The sequence below is a fragment of the Otolemur garnettii genome, unplaced genomic scaffold (genome assembly GCF_000181295.1).
Source record: "Otolemur garnettii isolate 467f Iridium unplaced genomic scaffold, OtoGar3 scaffold00062, whole genome shotgun sequence".
NCBI lineage: Eukaryota > Metazoa > Chordata > Mammalia > Primates > Galagidae > Otolemur > Otolemur garnettii.
The window spans coordinates 6474530-6480529 of record NW_003852457.1 but is presented as its reverse complement, the minus strand read 5'-3'; positions in this window follow the sequence as shown (position 1 = coordinate 6480529).

Sequence of the window (6000 nt, the reverse complement as noted above, 5' to 3'; positions counted from 1 at the left end):
ACCTACTCAGCTGTAAATGAAGCACCCAGACAGCACCAGTTTCTTATGCCTCAGTACATCACACACGATTTATGGCTTATAAGTCATATTAATTGTGACCTGTGCATTGGCTCATGTTCCTCAGAATGTGTCCTGAAAGTGAGATGCTGAGGTCCCTGGCTCTACTCTAGCCCTCTCCTGCATTCCCATTCATTAATATTCACCTACTGAGAATCTGCTGGTACCAGGCCCTGGGCTAGGCTCGTTGAAATGAAGATCTAGACTTTCTATCTCAACATGCTTTCCTCTTGTTCTCTCCTGTTGTTATTGAAATTTGGTATCTTTGCCCTCCCACCCACATAAATGCATCTGACAGAGGAAAATACTGAAGTCTTTGTTGTCCCGTCTGACAATCACATCCCTTTATTACTCTATTGGACTTCTTGTTGTGTCTAGCTCCATTCACCATTTCTTCTTCCAGAAATACCATTCTTTTCTCTGCCATTCATGTCACCATTGTTTCCTAGTCTTCTCACTTTCTTTCTGGAGCTTTGGACTAATAGATCCAATTATATCTCTGTTTGAGAAAAACCCTCAAGCATTTTAAATTCAACACATCCCAAACTAAATACATCAGCAGGGTTCATCACAGAGCTGTACTGAGGACAACGGGTGCCTCCTGAGCTGTGGCATTCAGATGAGGAGAGGTGCAGGTGATTGTGTTCTAAAAGGTTTTGAGGTCAAAGGTGATACCACTACTCCAAAAGCAAGCAGTCAACACAAGGATTTAGGTGCAGGATGGAGCCCCAGAATGTGAGAGCTGAAGAGGAAGGCACAGCTGAGTGGAGGTAGAAGGCTATGTGATGCTGACATGGAGACCAGTCTTTATGCTGGTTTAAATAGGCACCTGAAGTTCATTTAAATGGAAGGCTGTCCACTTTCAAAGCCCATGTCCTTTAAACTGTGAGAGCTTTCAGAGGGGAAAGTCATATGGTCAATGGGAACATTACCAATGGGAAATTAATAGAGCCATCCTTGGAATGGACCATGCAAACCCTATAGAAATCTCGATGCAGAGAGACAGGCATTTAGTGACCACATCCACGGCAGTCTTTTCTCTCTAAAGGACTTTAACTCAGTTGCAGAAGTCCTGATGGCTGCATGCTGCAGACCTCCAAGTGATAAGAGTCAAGAATAGAAATTGTGGCAAGAATTGTCCTGCATGTTGTAAATTTTTGCTTTAGGGGGAGAGAGAGAGAGAGACAGAGAGAGACAGAGAACGGAGAACATAGTAAAAGGTTAATTAGCATTTAAACACATAGTTGTGTTTTCTATTTGGTCTGACTGGGAAATAAATTATGTTTTTCAAAGCTCAGGCTTGCAGTCTGTAATTGAAAATGGGCATGGTGAGTCAAACTCAGCTAATGTGGCATAAGAAACAAAAAAGAAATCAAACAGAAGCAGAGGTGCTGCCCCCAGCCTGGGCTGATGGAGAAGATTGGGAGGGGTTGATAGAGCCGTCCTTTCACCCTGGCCCAGCCACTTCCCCAGGTCACCTTGGGTACTTTTCTGAACCCCCGGGTTCTCGTTTATTAAATGAAGGTAATAATACTCTTTCTCTGTGTGTTCTTAGGAGTTAATGAGATAATGTTGGAGAGAAGGGCTGGCATGGTTTCAGGCACAAAATAAAATTCAGTAAGCACTTGTCCCCAGTAAATGTCTGCTTAATCTACTTTCCTCTCCTCTTCTCTGAACTTGTGTATTTCTAGAACAGAAGAGAAAAGCCCTTAATGAGATATCGCCTCCTATTGTTCTCTAATTGTATCGTGTTCAGGGTGCAGCTTTGTCAGCCCAATTCCATTTCATTCTACTTACTTTAGTTTAATTAAGGAATATTTGTTAGGAAGTGGCCAAGTTCCTGGCACAATAGTGAGGAGTCCAAAGATAAAGAAGATGCAGGAAATGCCATCAAAGAGCTGAAGCCCCCTTGACAGGAATAGGAGGAGTATTTGAAGGGCTCCCATCAGCATTTGGACACCCATTACTGATCAGCAGAGAGCTCTCAAGGGGCGACGGCATCCATTATCATGTCAGGTGGTGATTTTACAGATGAGAAAATTGAAGCATGGAGGAGGTAACTGACTTGTTCAAGGCCAAGACAAGAGGATGGGGCTTGAATCTACATCTGCTCCCAGAGCACACTCTAGGCCTTGGTCTTCCCCAGACTGTGGCACCCCCTGCCCAGCCCAGAGCACCTCTTCTCTTCCATGCTTAGATGTCCTGGGTGTTAAAGCCGAGTTGTTTGTTAGCCTTCATGTTCAATTCATGGGCTGAAGATATGTGTCATATATCAAATATTCATTGCTAAGGACAGCAGAACAGGGATTCTCATCAAGAAGATGGTTATTTTCCATGGGCACCAGAGCAGCCCCCCAAAGGCAAGTTCCCCTCCCAGAAGGTACTCTATCTACCATTTCTATGCACTATCTATTTTTAAGGTTATATATAAAAGATTCTTCCTTTTGTTCATCTTTGTATTATCAATGCCTAGGACGGGGGCCTTCACAGGGCAGGCATGTGACACATATGTTCAGTGCACAAGGATGATATTTTATTCTTTTTATTTTTAACCTCTATTTCCAATATTTGTGCTCAGCTATTTATTTTTCTATCAAATTGTAAATTTATTCATTACTGTAATCATTCTCATAAGGCATATGTAAACATCCCTGTGTGTCACGTTTTATTGATTTTAATTCTACCACCTTTAAAACACAAAATACAAAAGGAAAAAATAGTAATCATTATTATCTTTTGTAATCAACTGTTAAATAGATTTTCCACTGTATTTTGCTAATTTCTGTGCTTACCTGTATTTTCTCCACCCCTCCTTCCTCGTGCTCATTTTGTTTTCTCATGTTTGCCCTGTACTCACGTGGCACTGAGAGCAACATCTCCCTCCCCTGCTTTGTCATAGGCTGCCCCGTTCTGGGAATGCCATTAGTGTGATGGCTACTTTTATGTATAAACTTGATTGGGCCACAGAGTGCCCAGATAATTTGGTCAAACATTACGCTATGTGTGTCTGTGAGGGTGACTTGGATGAGATTAATATCTGTCTGGGCAGACTAATTATAGCAGATGTTCCTCTCCACTTTGGGTGGCCTCATCCAATCAGCTGAAAAGAACAAAGAGCCAGCCCTCCTGAGAAGAAGAGCAAATTCCTCCCACCTGCCTGCCTTGAGCTGGGACGTCGGCCTTTTCCTGCCTTTGGACTTCAATTGAAACGTGTTCTTCTTGGGTCTCAAGCCTGCCAGCCTGTGGCTTTCTTGATCTTCCAGCTCTGATCGCACATTTTGACCTTCCTCAGCCTCCATAACTATGAGAGCCAACTCCTTATAACAAATCTGTCTCCTCTCTCTCTCTTTCTATATATATGTATATATAATATGATAAAAATAATATAATTAATATAGCTTACTATAATACAATACAATATCACCCACTGAAGAGCAAGTCCTGACCTCCCTTCAAATCAATCATCCTGTCTGCAGTTCCTTCTCCCTATGTCTCCGATCAGAGGCTCCAAGAACACTTTCAACCCCTGGCTCTCTTTCTCTGGAGAATGCTGACTTACACATGGCTCTCTTGCTTCTGTGATGGGCACACATGAAGGTGGCCCTAGGCCCTGCCTCCTGGTGTTCATGCCCTGTGTATTCCCCTCCTTTTGTGTGTGTACAGACCATGATTCACCTCTAACCAGCAGAATATGGAAGAAGTGGTGGGATATTGCCTTATAATAACATTGCACTATTTATTAATACTTACATCACCTGGAATATTTTTTAACAACAAATGATCCTGGCACACACTAACTATTCAATGAAAAATGATTTTCTGAGACTAAATGAATGTCATACCTCCAGTTTATCTTACCAATCTGCAATAAGATATTGCTAAATGCCTCTGTGCATGTGTATGTGCGTGTGTGTGTGCACACACATGTAAAAGCTGGAATCCAGCCTAGAGATCCACGCACTCCTTTCTTATCAGCAGGTACCAGCTCCCCTCTGTGACTCTGGGCACCTTGGCAGGAGTCAGTATTTGAAGAAGTAGAGCAGCTCAAAGCCTAAGTGAAGAGCACACAGCAGGGGCCTGCAGAGCACCCCACCCATCCTGGAGGGCAGAAAGTCTGTAGCCCCTGCACCTGACCTAGAGGGGATTTTCTGATACAGAAGTGAAACGCACATTGTAGTGAAACAATGAACAGGGCTGCATGGCACCTGCGTGCTAGTCAGCCATGCCTGTGTTGGGGACAGAAAGGGGAACAGGAACCCTGCTCTGTCCTGTGCCCATTCTGCCTGGTTGGGGCAGCTGTTCCAGCCCCATCTCAGAGAGCAGAAGAAGCTAGATGATGATTTGTGCAGAGGAATATTAGCAAGAATGACTCTGGGATCAGATTGTTCAGAGCTTCAATGCCAGCTTGGTCTCTAACAAGCTGAGAATCTTGGGTAATACATTTCGTTCCCCTCTGCTTTAGTTTCTTTATCTTACTAACTTGGGATGACAGTAGCTCCCTTTCCTCGGTAGTGTGAGAATTAGAGCTCAGCGCCAAGCCTGACAATGACTGGGTATTTATTTCATGGCCACTCTGTTGTCATCCCACACCTTGACAAGTGTCACCTGTCCTGTCCCACTGCCATCTCTCGTCCTGCTCCCACTTTCAGTATCTCCTTCTACTTGTTGCTTCCAGATTTATCTTCTCAAAGTTCAATTTGATAATGTGACTCCCTTGCACAAAAGTACTCTTGGCTTCCTACTGTCTACTTGGTTATATACCAATTCTCCGGCAGAACTCCTAAGCCCATCTCTCTGGGAAAGTCGTCCAACGTTTTTTGCCTCTTACAGCTTTATTCATGATGTTCTTCCTAAAACCCCAGCTTATAAGAAGCTGCACAGCACAGCCTTTAGGTCCATGGCTTCCGCATGCAGGTGGCAGGACTCATTTCTCAGCTCCTCAGCTTACCAGCTGTGGGACCTCGGGCAGCTATTTATGATGGCACCAGCTTCAGAAGGGCGTTTTTGGAGTTCTATAAGCTGACTCTGTGAAGCTTACCTATGGTGTGTGACATACACTACATGCTGTATCATGCTTCCTGCAGGCCTTATCTCCTTTCAATAAAGTCCTCACTTTGTTTATAGTAAACTTTTTAAAAAGTTTATGCGTAAGATTCTAGATAATTGTATGTTCTTAAAATCTTCTCTTCTTGACTCTACCCTCTTGAAGGACAAGGATGAGTAGAAACTCAAATCAAGACTGTTTGATGAATGTCTGTACAATTGAATTACAAATGACTATCCAGAGTGCACATGTTCAGATCTGTTGGGTTGTACCAGAAGCCCATTTGGATTAATCAATCTTTGTTACCTCTGACTCTGCTCTCCATGATGAACGCTGTCATAGATGCCTGTGTGGTGGCCGTCCTTAGAATATGAAGAATAACAACGAGAGGCCTGGAGTATGAGGGTCCTAGTGCTCTTATGAGGGACCAGTCTCCAGAGATGCTGGGATTCCTCCACTTGCCATGTGCACACCTGACATCTGGACCCAGAAGTTTCCATTGTTCACTCAGAGTCCATGGCTGTCTTTAAGTAGATCTGAGTTCCCCTTCTGCTTCTAAAAGTTTTTCCTCCAAATGGTGAAGTGAAACAGTACATGGTCTGCCTACTACAAGAATTCTAGAACATTACAAAAAGAAGTTATTCCTTTTATATATAATTCGAACATTGCTTTCAAGTAGGGTAGATATTTGGTGTCCATCATGTCTGGGTGGCTCTGAGCTTGCCATGTGGCTGATGGGGCCACCAGCCTTAGCCTTAAAGTTCAACTCCAACCCTCTCCCTCTGCTCCAAACAGGGCTGATAACTCTCTGGAAATAGAGAAACATTTTCCTCACTGAACTATTTAATGTTTCCCTCAGTCTCTCAGTGAAAAGAAATAGGGTTCATGTTAGATTCATC